This window comes from Aotus nancymaae, unplaced genomic scaffold (genome assembly GCF_030222135.1).
Source record: "Aotus nancymaae isolate 86718 unplaced genomic scaffold, 86718_ANA_hifiasm-v0.15.2.pri h1tg000067l, whole genome shotgun sequence".
In the NCBI taxonomy this organism is placed as follows: Eukaryota; Metazoa; Chordata; class Mammalia; order Primates; family Aotidae; genus Aotus; species Aotus nancymaae.
In genome coordinates this window covers 18,975,404-18,993,501 of record NW_026988482.1, presented here as the reverse complement: position 1 = coordinate 18,993,501, position 18,098 = coordinate 18,975,404, and the positions used below count along the sequence as shown (strand labels likewise).

General features: G+C 37.8%; 1 pseudogene; it reads right to left on the bottom strand.

The window, feature by feature from the left end:
- Window positions 1-3,986: 3,986 nt before the first annotated feature.
- Window positions 3,987-5,852, bottom strand: LOC135270776 (tigger transposable element-derived protein 1-like; annotated as a pseudogene).
- Between the last annotated feature and the right edge of the window lie 12,246 nt (window positions 5,853-18,098).

Here is an 18,098-nt window from a genome sequence, read left to right as displayed (position 1 = left end):
TGGACTAGAGAATTTCAAAGGTTCTTTCATATTCAAAGTGGGAAGATAAAAGGTCCTGGAATGTTGCCCTGTGACAAATATTAACCCTTCTCTCTTACTACAGAGAATATTCCGTATTTTGTAATAAAAGTTTTCTTCATACGACATTTGAAAATCTTACCCATCTAAGTATCACTTATATAAAATGGCTTAATTTCTTTTTTCCACGATTAGTCTCTGTCCACAGGATTGGCTACATCATGTATGGGGTCCAGGGCAAAAAGAAAAGGCAGAGCCCTTTGCTGAAAACATTAAGAATTTTAAAGCAGAGAAAGCAGAGCATTAAACCAAGCACAACAGCACAGGTTGCATGCTCTCATCAAGCTGGCATATGACATATGTCTGTCTGGTCATATGTGAAGTCACCCCCATACAACTTCTGGGAAAGACATTTAGGTTGACTGACCAGCCCAAGCATGTTGAGAAGTTCTGTGTGTGGGTTACATTTTTATGCACAGATAACATCAACAGGAGGCCAATCTTCCAACCTGCCATGCAGTTAGTTCCTCACTAGTAGTTTGTGCCAATGAGCACTTCCTGATGAGCTGGGAGGCAGCACAACGAAGTGAAAAGTCTACAAAACTGGCTGGAAAAAAGACTCGGCTTCTTTGGTTGACAGCTATTTATTGAGCATCAGATAGGTGTCAGGCCCTTGGCTAATTGTTTCACAGTGGTCACTTAGGTAAATCTGTCGCCCTGCGCAGCTCCTCAGCCTTTGAGACCTTGGTTTCCTGGGTTGTTAGGTTGGCACGAGAGGATTACTCACTTGAAAACCTTTAGGAAGGAAGATGGCTCCAAAGTTTCCAAGTTAAATTATCTGTAATAGCTGATTATAAAGTCTCAGGGTGGCTTCTGATTTTCCTCTTTTTTTGCTTTCTTTCACTTGAACAACTCAGTGGGAGATTCCATATCCAGAAATTATAAGTAGGTCCTCCAATATCTTGTATGAATTTATAGGATTTCATCCTTGAGCTTCAAAGACATAAAAACCTATAAAGAGGAAATTTTAGGCATACTTGTTTTACACAATAGATGTATTCCTTTTTTAAAAAAGCCAAATAAATTGTTTGAAATGGAATCATATTTGAAATGTACTAGAGAACTGGGATATTAAAAGGAAAATTGCATTGAATCCTTTTGTACAACAAAGAATAATTTTTATAAAGCAAAAAAATTACCCTTAATTTGCTTGATGTGAAAACTTGGGCTTAAGCATGTAAAATTATGTGGCTGTAAAAATGGGAGCCCATTTAGACGAAAAATGGCTCCTCCTCTTCCTTTTCAGTCCAGAAGATGTGCAGGTGGAAGTAGCGGTAGTAAGGGTGGGAGTGATGTCAGCATTCTTTGCACATATTCAAAATCCATTTCCTACTCAAATGAAAAGTGTTTTCTGAGAGCCTTTGAAGGGATCAACACTGATGTGAGAATGGGAGCACTTTCAGGAAACACACTGTGAAGAGTAACATCAATTAAACACAGAATTTTAGTCAGCAGGGTGAGGTGCTGTGGTTTGGAAGTTTCTAAACATAGATTGCCAAACTCTCAAGTAAGTGTGTGATTGAAATGATGACATTTTTAGAGATGCAGTTTACCAGCCTCAGGTGCTCTGTGAAAAAAGTCCTGAAAGCTGTTTTCTTACATGAAGAAAAAAAAATCAAGGAAAAAGACATAGGATCCAAAAAGCAGTGGTGACTAAAATTCCCTAGCAAAACCTATTGCTAGGTATAAATAACAACTGATTGTAAAAAACAAAAAAAAAAAAAAAAATTGTAGGGAGAGAAAGACATTAATAATTATCTGCAGCAGCCAGGCATGGTGGCTTATGCCTGTAATCACAACACTTTGGGAGGCTGAGGCAAGTGGATCTTCTGATGTCAAGAGTTGGAGACCAGGCTGGCCAACGTGACAAAACCCTGTCTCTACTAAAACTACAAACATTAGCCAGGCATCATGGCGGGCACCTGTAATCCCAGCCACTTGGGAGGCTGAGGCAGGAGAATCACTTAAACCCAGGAGGCAGAAATTGCCGTGAGCTGAGATGGCACCACTGCACTCCAGCCTGGGTGACAGAGCAAGATTCCATCTCAAAAGAAAAAAAAAAAAAATTATCTGGAGCTAGCTTCCCAGGTGGTATCAATAGAGGAGATAAACCAGGGGATGAGAATGAGGGTCAGAAAGTGAAGCCATGACAACAATGTTGTCTTCTTAGAGTGAGGATGTAGAAAGTGAATTTTCTAACAATTAGTAGACAAATACAAATTTAATTGTGTATTATGATTTAAGAATACTCACTAGAAAAAGAGACTTTTCCCCTCCAGATTATTACAGGAGAAAAGATGGAACAAAGAAAATGCAATCAAGTCAATAAAAGAGTAGGAAAACAGAAAGAATAAAAAAGTATGGTAAAGAGAAAACAAAAATTAAGATGAACTCCAAACATATCAATAATCAAAACAATTGTGAATGGCTTAAATTCACCTGAAAGTCACCCATTTCAAAAGTAATTGGCTTAAAAAAAATAAAAACTAGATATGTATTGTTTATAATAGATATATCTAAAACAAAATGACTTGGGAAGGTGGCAATAAAGAGTTAGAATAAGGTTAACAATTCAAAGCTTACAGAAAAAGGTGGGGCAGCCTGGGCACGGTAGCTCATGCCTGTAATCCCAGTACTTCGGGAGGCTGAAGCAGGCAGATCACTTGAGCCCGGGAGTTTGAGACCAGCTTGGCTAACGTTGTGAAATCCTGTTTCTACTGAAAATATAAAAATTAGCTGGGTGTGATGATGCACACCTGTAATCCCAGTTAGTTGGGAGGCTGAGACAAGAATCGTTTTAACCTGGGGAGGTGGAGTTTGCAGTGAGCTGAGATTGCAACAATGTACTCCAGTCTGGTTGACAGAGTGAGACTCTGCCAAAAAAAAAAAAAAAAAAAAAAAAAAAAAAAAAAAAAAAAGGTGTGGGAGGAACAGAAAAAGAGTGAAATTCAAAATAAAAACAAACAGAAAAAGAGTGAAATTCAAAATAAAAACAAACAGAAAATAAACCTGCCCTTGAAAGAACAGGGACAAAAGCTCTATTTCCCTCCTGGTCAAAGGAATACTAATGTGTGATTATTAGGAGATCAAGTGAACTTTGGCAGTGAAACTTTGGAAGGGGTGGAAGAGGGAGCCAGAATGAGGATGTGAGGAGACACACTAGGGACAGCCAATATTATTTCCACCCCCTAGTGTAATTCCCTATAGAGTTCTCTCCCCTTGAGTGTGAGCAGGACTTATAAACATGATGGAATAAAACTCCCACAATCTTATAGGTTCCATTGTATAACAAAGATATAATTAAGGTCCCTAATCAGTTCACTCTGAGTTTATCAAAAAGGATATTCTCTTGCATGAACTTGAACTAATCATATCTAGATCTGGAGGTCAGAGGCAGAAGTCTTCTTGATTCAGGCTGAAGCAGATGCTTTCCTCCTGACCTCAAAGATAGAAGCCGCTATGAGTTCTGTTGCTGCAAGGAACTGAGTTCTGCCAACAGGCTGAATGAGACTGGAAGAGGACACCAAGCTCCAGAGAGACTGCAGCCCGGGTCTTCACCTTGATTGTATATCTTGAGCACAGGAACCAGCAGAACAGTCCTTGGACTCCTAACCCACAGAAACTGTGAAATGATGTTACATTTGTGTGGTTTTTAAACCAGTAAGTTTATGATAATTTGTTACACAGCAGAGAAAAACTAATACAGGCATACCTTGGAGATATTGTGGGTTTGTTCCAGACCATCTCAATAAAGCAAATATTGCAATCAAGTGGGTCACACAAATTTTTTGGTTTTCCAGTGCATATATAAGTTATGTTTACACTATATATAATTAAGTATGCAATAGTATTACTTCTAAAAAACAATGTGCATATCTTAATTTAAAAACCCTTTATTGCTAAAAATGCTAACAGTCATCTGAGCCTTCAGTGAGTCATCATCTTTTTGCTGGTGGAGGGTCTTGCCTCAGTGTTGATGGCTGCTGACTGATCGTGGTGGTGGTTGCTGAAGGGTGAGGTGGCTGTGGCAATTTCTTAAAATAAGACAACAATGATGTTTGCCACATCAATTTACTCTTCCTCTCACAAAAGGTTTCTCTGTAGCATGTGATGCTGTAGAATTTCTTTCAAACTTGGAGTCAGTCCTTTCAAACCCTGATGCTGCTTTATCAACTATTTTTATGTAATATTCTAAATCGTTTGTTGTCATTTCAACAATATTCACAGCATCTTCAGCAGTAGATTCCATCTCAAGAAACTACTTTCTACTCCCAGCTACTCAGGAGGCTGAGGTGGGAGGATGATTTGAGCCTGGGAAGCTGGAAGGCAGAGGTTGCATGATTGTGCTACTGCACTCCAGCCTGGGAAGAAAAGGAAAGAAAGAAAAAGAAAAAACAAAGAAACTGCTTCTTTTGCTCATTCATAAAAAGCAACTCCTTATCCATTCAATTTTTATCATGAGATAAATTTTCAATCACATCTTCAGGCTCCACTTCTAATTCTAGTTATCTTGCTATTTCCATTACACCTGCAGTTATTTTCTCCACTGAAGTTTTGAAACCCTCAAAGTCGTCCACAAGGGTTGACTTTTTCCAAACTCCTGCTAATGTTGATACTTTGTCCTCCTCTCATGAATCATGGTGAATCTTTTTTAGAAGGTTTTCAAATTGCTTTGCCCACATCCATTAGAGGAATCACTGTCTGTAACAGCTATGGCTTCATGAAATGTATTTCTAAAATAATGGGACTTAAAAGCTGAAGTTACTCCTTGATCCATTAGCTGCAGAATGGGTGTTGTGTTAGCAGGTATGAAAACATTAATCTCCTTGTACATCTCAATCAGAGCTCTTGGGTGACTGGATACATTTTCAATGAGCAGTAATGTTTTGAAAAGAATCTTTTTTTTCCTGAGCAGTAGATCTCAACAGTGTGCTTAAAATATTCAGTAAACCATGTTGTAAACAGATATGCTGTCATCCAGGCTTTATTGTTCTATTTATAGAGCATAAATGGAGTAGATTTAGCATAATTCTCAATGACCCTAGGATTTTCAGAATGGCAAATGAGCATTGGCATCAACTTGAAGTCACCAGTTTCATTAGCTCCTAACAAGAAAGTCAGCCTGTCCTTTGAAGATTTGAAGCCAGCCATTGACTTCTCTCTGTAGCTACAAAAGTCCTTGAGAGCATCTTCTTCCAATATAAGGTTGTTTTGTCTATGCTGAAAATCTGTTGTTTAGTGTAGACACCTTCATTAATGATCTTAGCTAGATCTTCTGGACAATTTGCTGCAGCTTCTCTGTCAGCACTTGCTTCTTCACTTTGCACTTTTATGTTATGGAGACAGTGTCTTTTCATAAACCTCATGAACCAAGCTCTGTTAGCTTCAAACTTTCCTTCTGAAGCTTTCTCATTTCTCTCATAGAATTGAAGAGTTAGGGCCTTGCTCTGGATTAGACCGTGGCTTAAGGGAGTGTTATGGCTGGTTTGATCTTCTATCCAGACCACTAAAACTTTCTTCCTATCAGTAATGAGGCTGTTTCGTTTTCTTATCATTTGTATGGTCACTGGAATAGTACTTTTTATCTCCTTCAAAACCTCTTTCTTTGCATTCACAACTTGGCTAGCTGATGTGTGGTTGATGGTATAGAGTCCTAGCTTTTGACCTGTCTCAGCTTTCAACATGCCTTCCTCACAAAGCTTAGCTATTTCTAGCTTTTGATTTAATGTGAGAGACGTGCAACTCTTCCTTTCACTTGACCAGTTAGAGGCCATTATAGGGTTATTAGTTGATCTAATTTCAATATTGTTCTGTCTGAGGGAATAGGGAGACCTGGGAGAGGGAGAGAGATGCAGGAACATCTAGCTGGTGGAACAGTCAGAACATATGTGACATTTACTGATTAAGTTTGCTGGAATTTAATTTTCATCTTATATAGGTGCAGTTTGTGGTGTCTCAAAAAATAATTGTTACATCAAAGATCAATGATCGCAGATCACCAGAGCAGATGTAATAATAAGGGAAAAGTTTAAAATATTGTGAGAATTGCCAAAATGTGACACAGAGATGGGAAGTGAGTACATGTTGTTGGAAAAATGGTGCCAATAGGCTTGCTTAATACAGGGTTGCCACAAAACTTCAATTTTAAAAATGCAATGCACGAGGTGCAATGAAGTGAAGTGCCATAAAATGAAGTATGCCTGTACACTATGTGGCCTTAACTTATTTTCTTTGGAGAAAGGGACTCTTAGAAGGAAAGAGAGAAGGGAGATATTTGAATTACAGAGAGCACCAAGGTGGAGCAGAACCTACTAAGAACTGAAGCGTATGTGAGTGTATAATCAATCTCCTCTTTGAGTGTATTAGCTAGGGGTCTCCACAGAAGATACCTCTTCGATTGCATAATCAGTCTCTTTGAGTGTATTAGCTAAGGTTCTCCACAGAAACAGAAGCAATAGGTAATGTACATACATACATATATACACACCAATAGGTAATATATGGACATACATACATGCACATATACACACACATATATATTTACATATATACACACATGTTTATTTATTATGATTTACATATATTTAGAGATATTTATTTATTATGCTATTTGGGCTCACACATTTATAGAGGCTAAGACATCCCATAATCTTCTGTGTGCAAGCTGGAGACCCAGGAGAGCTGATGGTGTAGTTTGAAGCCCTAGAGCCAGAGAGCTGATGGTATAGATTCTAGTCCAGGTCTGAGGGACTGAGAACCAGGAGCTCTGAGGGCAGAAGGTCAATGTCCTGGCTCAAGCAGTCAGGCAGAGGGTGAGTTCAACTCTTCTCTGCCTTTTTGGGTTTTTTTTAGGTAGATTGAATGATGCCCACTCACATTGTCAAGGGAAATGTTTGCTCAGTTCACCAATTCAAATGCAATTCTCTTCTGGATAAACCCTCATGGACACAACCCAGAAATAACACTTAACCAGCTCTCAGGCATCCTGTGGCCCAAGTCAAATGGACACATAGAATCAACCCTCACAAGTAGGGAATTTGGGTAGGCTTCGGGTTGCCTCTGGAACGAATTACTCTGAGAGAGAACTGCCTTACAGCAATACAGGTGTTTAGACTGGAGGGTCAGAGTTAGACCCAAAGACAACTATGCTCCTTTGTCTTCTGGAATTTCAAGAAGAATTATATCTATTTCACCATTATCCCTCAGTTAATCCAAAATACAGACATTGTTAGAACAAAAAATTATTTTGTTACTTTTTCTAATTATCTCCTGTTCACGCCATTGGTGAAGAAGAGAATTTCTGCCCGAAATAAAATGAGACAGCTGAACATGTAACACTTGACATGGGACGGATGAGATTAGCAGCAGGTTGTTAGTCATATAAACTCATAGTCCAGGGGAGAATGTTGCTCACCACACAGGGCCACATGAGGGTTGCACAGGGGAACAAATGAATCAGAAGGGGCTGTGGGAGGCTGGCGTTGTAGTAACCAGAGATTGGGGTGCCCCTGGCTCCCACAGAAGAATATGGTTGGTTTCTTTGAATAATTCCACAGGCTGGCAAGGAGGCAAAACCCACCGAGTTGAGGACTGAGTAGGGTTCAGCTAGTCTGGCTGACAAAGGAACTAGCCAGGTGGGGAACCTATCTTGTTGGTGAGGGATGGGGTATGTACATATTCGTCATGAGCAGGGGAACTCATGCAGCCCTGTGGGGGTCAAAGACATCAAGGCAGTACTTGAAGTTTTAGTTCTCACATTACTAAAGGCTCACAATCCTAAAATTTAATTGAAAACAAGATCAGGAGAAGTGAACCCACAGATATGAATGGTAAGTGTATATACCTTCATATCTTAATCTAGTGAACACTGATGTCAGTTTCAAGGAAGTGAAATTAAATTGTTGATTATTTTTTATTTTTGCCCCAAACAGTTAAAGTTATATTTATGGGTATCATACGTTATTTTTTTCAGTTATTTTACTTACACTGTCTTCTTTCAGATTTATTTAAGTTAATAAGAGGGTCCAGCAAATTTGCCACATAGAATAACAGCAAAAATATCAGTAGCATTCCTTTATACCAGCAATAATAAACAGTGAAATTTTTAAAAACCTCAGTTACAATAACAATATAAACAACAAAATTATTTGAAATAAATCCAACAAAATATGTATAAAATCCATATGTAGCTTATAAAACTTCACTGGAATATTTAAAATATGTGAATTAATAAAATGACATACTATGTTATTTGATAGGAAGACCTAGTGTAATAGAGATGTTTATTTTCAAGGAATTGGTCTTAAATTTCAATGAAATTTAAGTTTCACATAAATTCAAACAAAACCCTGGCAGGATTTGCCTTGGAAGTTGACAAACTGATTTGAAAATTAATCTGGAATGGAAAATAAGTAAGAAGAGTTGACATATCTTTGAAGAAGAAAAACAATGAAGCATCCCAAATGCCAAAACATACTGTAAAGGTTTTGTAATTAAAAGTGTGATATTAGCCCAGGAATAAACAAAGTTATAGAATTAGAAAAAGGAGTTCAGATACAAATTCTTATACGTTAGAGTTTTGCACAAGAAAATGATGATACACAACGCAGTGACAAAGGTATGGACTACTTAGCAAACATGGTTAAGATAATTTGCTATCCATTTGGAAAGAAAGAAAATTAGGTTTTTTCTCTCTTCATAAACAAAATATTCCAGGTGATTAAGGAGCAAAATAGAATGTTTATAGTTTTAAGAGTAAATTAAGCAAGAGTAATTTAAGCAAGACACAAAATGCAAAATATTACAAAATATCTACCTTAAAAAACTACAGCATGATAAAGGGATGTGAGAAAGAAAACTAAGTTGCATGCTATTGACCTGAAAAAACTTGCAACATGTATAACAAATAATTGATGTTGAGAACATCTAATTAACACTCCAGCTCCCCTCAACACAGTCCAATTAAAAATGAAAACATATGAATATACAGTTTACAGAAAAGACATGGCCAACAGACCTGTGACATAATGCTTAATCTCAACAGCAATTAGAAAAATGAAAATTAAAACCACGAGATATCAGTCTTAAACCATTCAATCATTTTTAAGTGTTTCATGTTGATAAATATCATGAGTTGAAGAGAGTAAGGTAGAATTGTGTACTCTTATATATGTTGTTGGTAGTGAATACTGGTAGCTTTTTTTCTGAAATCTATTAAATAGCATGCTTTAAAATTTAAAAGAGCAGAAATTGATGAAATAGAAATTGACAAAGAATGGCATAAATTAACTAGACCAAAAATTTATTATTTAAAGAGATCAACCAAACAGCTAGAGATCTATAAATATAGAAGAGAAAGAGAGAAACACACATTACTAATACCAAAAATGAAAGAAAGCCTATTGCTACAGATCCTACAGACATTAAAAGTATAACAAAAGAATATTATAATATAAATAATTTTATGTCAACATATTTGATAAATTAAATGAAAGATAACTTCCTTCAAGTTATTTGACAAATACAAATTAACAAAATAAACATAAAATGAAACAGAAAATATGGATAATCCTATAACTAGAGGGAAATTGAATTAAGCTTAAAAAAACTCTTTGACACATAAAATTCTGTGCTCAGCTGGTTTTACTGGTGAATTCTATAAACATGTAAGAAATAATACCAATTTTATACAAACTCTTTCACAAAATAAGGAAGGAGGTGATACTGTCCAACTTATTTTATGAGGTTAATACAATCTTAATACCAAAATCTGACATAGACATTACAAAAATTATAGATCAATATCACTCATAAATATAGATATAAATGCTCTAAATAAAATATTATCAAATTGAGTCCAATATTGTATTAAAACAATGATATAATATGGCCAAGTATTTTTTATCTGAAGAATGCAAGGTTGGTTTAACATTTAAAAAATATCAATCAATATAATTTGCCACATTAAGGAAATAAATGGGAAAGCCCATATGATCATCCAAGTAGATATAGATAAAGCATTTGAAAATGGTTAACATCTATTAATAATAACAACTCACAAGCTAAGAATAGGAAGATATTCCTCAATCTGGTAAGATGAATCTATTAACAACTAATAGCTAACATCCTGCTTAATGATAACATTTTGAATCTTCTCTTTCTAAGACTGGGAATAAAGCAAGGATGCCTACCTTCATCACTTCTATTCAGTCTTATACTGGTGATGCTAGCCATTGCCATAAAGCAAAAAAGAAATAAAAGTGTAAATATTGCAAAGAAAGAAGTAAAAATGTTTCTATTTGCACATAACATGATTTTTAGGCAGAAAATTTATGGAATCTATAAAGTATTGAACTAATAAGTGAATTTAGTAAGGCTGCAGCATACAAGGTTAATATATCAAAATAAATTGTGTTTTTGTTCACCAGGAACCAACAACTTGAAATGATATCGTTAAAAAAATGAATTGCTTGTTTTAAAAAATATTTAACTGAAATATTTAGGACAAATTTTAATAAAAGATGTACAAGGCATTTACACTAAAAATTACAAAGCATGCTGAGAAGACAAATAAATGAAAAAGTGTATGATTTTAATTAATTAGAAAATTCAATATTATTAAGATGCAAATTCTCCCAAATTAACTATAGGTTTCTTTCCATCCAATCTTAATTTGAGCAGAATTTAAAAAAACAAAATTGAAAACTAGATTTTAAAATGTATATGGAAATACCAATTACTTAAAATACCCAAAAAGATTCTGAAAAAGAATAACAAGGTCAGAGAACTTGCACTACTTGACTATAAGACTTAGTACAATGTCATAATAATTAAGACAAGATAGTACTGGAATAAGGTCATCAAATAAGTCAATGGCACAGAACAGTGAGCCCAGAAATACATTCAAGCTGATGTGGCCCTTTGATTTTCAACAAGGCACTAAAACAACACAATGTAGAAAGGAAAATCTTTTCAACAAATGGAGCAGGAATAATAATATCCATATGGAAAAAAATGAAATTTAATTCTTACGTCAGTTCATACTCTAAATTTAAAGTTGAGATGGCTGCTAGACATAAACATAGCTAAAACCATGAATTGTTTATAAGAAAATGTTGAAGAATATGTTTGTGAATTAGAGTAGAAAAGTTTTCTTGGACCGGTCACAAAGAGCAAAAACCATTAAAAAACTGATAATTTGATTTCATCAAAATTAAATATGTGTTCATCAAAAGACAATATTAAAGAAATAAAGGATAGGCTTGGAGGCTCATACCTATAATCCTAGCAATTTGGGAAGCTAAGGTGGGAGTCCAGGGGTTCAAGACCAGCCTGAGCAACATAGCAAGACCTCATCACTACAGAAAATTTTAGAAATTAGCTGGGCATGGTGTTGCATGCCTGTAGTCCCATCTATTCAGGAGGCTGAGGTGGGAGGATTGCTTGAGCCCAGGAAGTCGAGGCTGCAGTGAGCTATGATCATACCACTGCACTCTAACCTGAGTGACAGAAACACTGTCTTAAAAAAATAAAAAGGAAATAAATAGGCAAACTACAGACTGGGAGAAAATATTTGCAAAACAGATATTTGATAGAGACCCAGAATTCAGAATATATAAAGAACTTTGATGACAAAAGACAAACTGGAGAAAAATGGGCAAAATATTGTACAGATACCTTACAAAAGAAAATATATGACTATCTAATAAGCACATAAAATACTTGATGTTGTCCTTAGAAAAATACAAGCAAACCACAATAAGATATCATGACTCTCAAATGCGCTCAAATTAAAAGACAAAAAATGTCAAATGTTGGTAGGAAGTGGAGTAATGAAAAGCCCTGCAAAAAGAGTACATACCATAAGATTCCATTTGTATGACGTTCTAGAACAGGGAAAAGGATGGTTCACAATTACAAAAGTAGTTGTTTTTGGGGGTAGGAGTGAGCATTGACAGGAAAGGGCATGAAGGAACTTTCTGGGGTGATGTTAATGTTTTGTATTTTGATAGTTTAGTATGACACCAGATACAGTTTGTTAAAACTCCGTGAGTGTTCACTTAAGATTTGAACATTTTATTGCACATAAATTTTACATAAAAATTAAAACTCTAAGAAAGAGTTGACTTTAGCTTGCTATATGAGTTAAGTGTTTAGGGAGAAGTATCCTGATTTCTCAAATTTGCTTTGAAATACTTTAAAAAATTAAATGGATTAATGGATTGATTGAGGAATAGATAAGCATGCGATAAAACATGTTAATATGTCTAAGCATGTTAATGGTAGAATCTACATAGTGATATGCTGGTACTCACTTAAGTTTATTTCATCTTTGCTGTTTGGAAGTTTCATAATAAAGTGTTGGAAAAAAAGATGGGCATACATCTTGACCCGTTTTATTTATGTCTAGTTTTTCTTTTTTCTTGGAGCTGAAGTCTGGCTCTGTCACCATGCTGGAGTGCAGTGGTGTAGTCATAGCTCACTGCAGCTTCCATCTCCTGGGTTCAAGAGACCTTCCTGCCTTGATCTCCCAAAGCACTGGGATTACAGGCACAAACCACCATGTCCAGCCCTATATCTAGTTATTATCATAAAGCAATATACTCCACATGTGTGTTAAGAGGCATATATAAGGGTGGTCATTGCAGTATTGTTTGTAGTAGCAGAAGATAAAAAATAAAGGGGGTGGGGTACATGAAAGACTATGGTTAAAAAGACTATGTCATGTCTATACATAGTATAACTGCAAAAATTTGTACTGACACAGATCTATTTGTACTGACACAGAAAGATCTCCAAGGTATATTTGAAAGTAGAAAATGAAATTATAGAATAAAATGTAAAATGCATTATCCTTTATGTAAAAATTTTAAAAGCCAACAGTTAGCATGATATGTATAAATATACACGTATATAAAGGCTTAGGAAAAGATCTAGAACAAAAAGCACATTTTTCTGTAAAGGACAAGATAGTAAACACTTAAGGCCCTATAGGCCATATCACTTCTGTTGCAACTACTTAACGCTGACATTATAGTGTAAAAGCACCTACAGACAACAAATAAATGAATGAACACAGCTGTGTTCCGATAAAACTTGATTTTCAAATCAGGTGATAGACCAGATTCTGCCTGTGACCCTAACTTGCCAACCCTTAATCTAGTAGTATGACTGATTGCAGTGATGGCCCCAATTCTTCCTTCTTCCTGTGTTCATACTCGGCTCTGTATCTTTGTTTTGCCCTCTCCTTCTGACTCTGGGCTTAACTAAGCAATTTGCTTTGAATCAATAGGATGTGAGATTCAATTTGGTGAGGCTGATGCAAGTAGAGGCTTGAAAGACACTGATGCAATGGGGTTTGCTTGCATTGTGCCCTTGCTGTTCCTCTGAAAACATGCCAGCCCAGCCTGCAGGAGGGGGAGAGAGATGGAGGAGAGTCCAGTTTCCCCAGCTGTCCCAGCTGAGTCTACCCTAGATTGTCACCCTAAATTAGTCAGGTGACCCTCAGATTTGTGGGCAAACCCAAAACCCAGTCAATGAGAGTACAGACCACACTAGACAAGTGAGCAATCAACACTCCTTGCTGTGTGCCGGTGAAGCTTTGTTCTGTGGCATTAGCTAACTCATAGAGAAATAGAACACACTCAACTGATAACATTGGTTACCTCTGAGGAGGGGAGCAGAACGGGAGTAGTTTTGTAATTTAAAAATATAATAATACATTTTAACAGAGAAATTATGTAGTGATGTCCTAGGATTCAGAAAATGTTAGGTTCCAGTCAAGGTTCTTTGAAAGGTCAGGCAGAGGCGCAGACAGAAGTAAAGGATCAATGTCTATTTGCCATTTCTTTTCTTCTCTCTCTAATATTTTTCTATCTTTTCTAACTTTTTCTCTATCCTCTGCCTATAAATATGTCCAAACTCTTCTATTCTTTAAAAAAGAAAATGCTTTCTTGCCCTTGTAACCTTGTTTGACTTTAATCGAGTTCTTTTCTTTCTTTTTTAAAACATAATTTTATAAATAACAAGGGAATTAATGCATGTACATGCCAATAAAAATTCAAACAGTACAGGAAGCCTAAAATAAAAAATAAAAGCTTTCTTTCCTGCCCACCACCTCTCCACTAGTGCTGCTCCCTGGAGCCAATAGCTTTAAAATGATTCTGCTTCTATTTTTTTCTGGCGGTTTTCTACATTTTTCTAAATAACATGCTTATACCTCCATTTCTTGACTTATATATTTCGGCTCCTCTACATGAACAATGCCCTCACCCTGCCTTTATACCAATCATATCTTTTAAATTTTTGGTTCTATTTTATACTGTATAGCTTTAAACCATATTCTAAAGTATCTATTCCTTTCTTTATAGTGGTGGTTACATTTTTATCCAAGTCATATGCCCACCTGATTAAAAGCAATAGCCCAGTCCTTCGATTATTCAGTTCCCACTTTAATCCTCTTTTCAGAGGCAACCACTTCTAAATGCCAGGTGTGCAGGTGAAGCACCTGGGGACCAATTGAGATACAAATCCTGAGTAGCAGGTCTGTAGACTAAGCTAAGAACCTGCATTTCTGACAAGCTCCCAGGTAACACTGATGCTGCTCTCTCAGATGTGCTGAATCACAGATCACACTTTGAGTAGGGAGAGTAGGTATGTGTTCGGAGTGGCAAAGGGTTGCTAATCATAGAGGCTCGTGTTTTGAAGCAGAATTTAAACAGGAAGGTGAAGCCCAAGCCCTGACACAACGGCTCTGTATGACAGGAAGGCTGAGCTGGGCAGCCTCTGTTCTTCCCAAGCCTGCGTCTTCACCTTGATCCATAGTCTCAAAGTTTTCATTCTCCTTAACTTCACACAAAAGACCATACCAAAGGCTTCCTGAAGGCTGGGCTCCATGGCTCATGCCTGTAATCCCTGCGCTTTGGGAGCCCAAGGCAGGCAGATCACTTGAGGTCAGGAGTTCGAGACCAGCCTGGTCAACATAATGAAACCCCATCTCTACTAAAAATACAAAAATTAGCCAGGCGTGGTGGCAGGCACCCATAATCTCAGCTACTTGGGAGGCTGAGGCAGGAGAATTGCTTGAACTCAGGAGGTGGAGGTTGCAGTGAGCCAAGATCACACCACTGCCCTCCAGCTTGGGCAAAAGAGTGAGACTGTCTCAAAACAAAAACAAAAGCAAAAACAAAAAAACTTCCTGGGGGTCTAGTTTGACTTACTAGAGTTTGAGATGCAGAAGTTCCAAGCTGACCCTTTGTAACCTAAGGAAAACATAGAAGTGCTATTTAGAGGCCTGTGCTCTTGTTCTCCCACGTCCACTCAGTCTTTTTCCTCTCCATCAATTTAGTTCCCAACTTCTACCTTGAGGTCATGAAACATAATTCTAGCACATCAGAAATGCAAATATCTGGCACTCTCCCTTATGGTTTTTATCTGTATTCTGAAAAATAAGGATGCTGCATAAGCATAATGGAAGTAATACATTTGTCTTACTGGGTTCCCTCAGAAGCCAACCCTGAGATAAGGAATCGAGTACAAATAGTTTATTTGGGAGACGATCCCAGGAAACACCAGGAGAGAAGCAGGGAAGTGAGACAGGGAAGAGGAGGCAGTCAGTAAAGAATGTGGAGAAAAGCAGGTTACCTCTGTGAGTACCTGGTACTTAATCCCATTGAGCAATGCTAAGAATAAGTGTGAAATACACACCTTAGATCTATCCTGCGTGAGGGTGAGGGAGCCAGGGTGTTCATACAACAGCTATTTGGATATGGGTTGCTCCTAGGTGGAGTGATTTCCCTGGCAACCCCAAACGGGGTGTGAGGACCCCTAGCCTAGCACTCTTGATGTTTTATTTACACTGTGAAACAATCAGGTTTGTTCCTCCCTCTATGGTATTTGCCCTGCACCCTGCTCTTTAGATTTACCTCCCAGGAATGTGTGTCAAGGAGATAGATCTGTGGAGAAAAGCCACCCGGAGGGGCTATTTTCAAAGAGACTATTTTAAGGCTGCCCTTCCAGCCCGCCACATCCTGACATTTGGTATATTTAGCATCATCCATAGACAGGGCTAATGGATTTTTAGTTGCAAATCATTATGATTCAAACCACTGCAGTCTTTATTTTTTTAATTGCAAATAAGTCATGCACATAAATACACACACACACCCCACATACATTAATAACTATGTTACATTTATACATGAAAAATGCTTCCAATGAAAGCGATTTTCTAGTTAAACTTACAAGTCTTTGCTACTGAACTTTTTATATTTTGGAGGAGGGGCTAATGCTGCAGGTTAGTGTGTATTGCCTTCATACTGTGTGTGAAATGCACATGTATTTGGTCAAAGAAAAGAATGCACAAAAGGTGTTTTAAATTGACAGCCCAAGACAGGAGTAATTTGACATGCCATTCTTTGCCTCCTGCTCCTGGAGTTGCAGAGCACTGCTGATTTGCCTTGCTGAATACAAATTTATATTGTCCCTTTCATTAATATGGTTTCTTTTCATCCTGTGAATTAATCTCCTTTTGCCAGCACGATAAAGACTGTAGAGTAACAAGTTCCAATGTCAAGAATCAAAACTGCAGTGGGCTCAGGGTTTCTTATGGCAGCCTCGTTCCGATGCAGCCCCAAGAGCTGTGTTAATTAACTACAGATAAAATAGCGATCACATAATCAAAAGACACGTCTTCAGCTCACCTCTGCCCTGTGGTCACCTTGCCAAGGCTTGACTTCCCACTTCCTCTGATGATTGATTTAGTGAGTTTTGGGGTCTTGGACTCTCCATTCTGGATACTAATTCAAGCATCAAACTCTCTACTGTTTTTAAAAATCATCTGCCTGGTGTCCTGGTTTGGGCCTGGACTTGAAAGCTCCACCCTAGACTCTACAGTTTCCAAGGCAGACATTTGGTCTCACATGTTTATGTATCCCTGCAGCAGCTTGTACAATGCTGGAAACAGAGGGTACTCAGAAAATACAGGTTGGAGTGCGTAGATAGTATATGTGAGTATACTACAAAGTATAGTCGCCACACCAAGGCCCAGTTTCCTGGGGCATGAGACTGAATGGGAGCGGGCCCTATCATTCTGATAAGATGGATCCATTCTAACAAACAGCTTCAACAGCATGGCGATAGGGCTCCAAATATTGAGCACTAAGTACTAGAACAGTGGCTCTCAAAGTGTGGTGCTTGGACCAGCAGCAGCATTACTGGAAACCAGGAGAAATGCAAATTCTAGTGCTCCATCGCACCCAGCTGAATTATTATAAAAACTCTGGAGGTGGGGCCCAGCCATCTGGGTTTTTACATGCCTGCTGGTGAATCTAGTCCACAATTAGGTTTGAGAACCTCTGTACTAGAGATTAAGAGCTCAGGCTCTAGAGCCAGCCTACCTGGGCTACAACCATAGCTGTGCAACCTCGAGGTTTCTTGGTGCCTCATCTTAAAAACGGGGAGGTCGTAACTTGGGTTTCCCCCATAACAAACCTGAAGACAAGGATTTGGGCAAAAGCATTTTATTTGGGAGGTGATCCCAGCAAGAGAAAATAGGGAGAGTAAAATGGGGAAAGAGCCCAAATTAGATCCTGATTGGCAACAGTGGTAAATTCCATTGGGGGCTCTGTGAGAGAGGATGGGGAGAAATACCCCAGCACTTATTACTATGACTGGCCCATGAGTAGGATGAATCTGTTATATTCTACAGACTCCTTTTGCCTTTCTTGGTTTACGGTCTGACCTGTCTTGTGCCTGGGCCTGGCCTGAGACCAGAAGTCGTCAGGCACTGGTCTACATGTTGGAGAGCTGTCTGCAGGTGGCCTTCTGATGGGCTGCAGGGACATGGTTGGGCTCTGATGGAGCCTGCCATAGGAATCATCTGAGTGTTTACCTCCTAGTGATGATGTGAAGAGTTAACGAGGTAATGCATGCAAAAGTGCTTGTAGCAGTGCCTGGCACAATAGCAGAAATAGCTCACCTCATCTTTATCATCATCCTTTTGTCCTCCTTTTCTCTCTCAC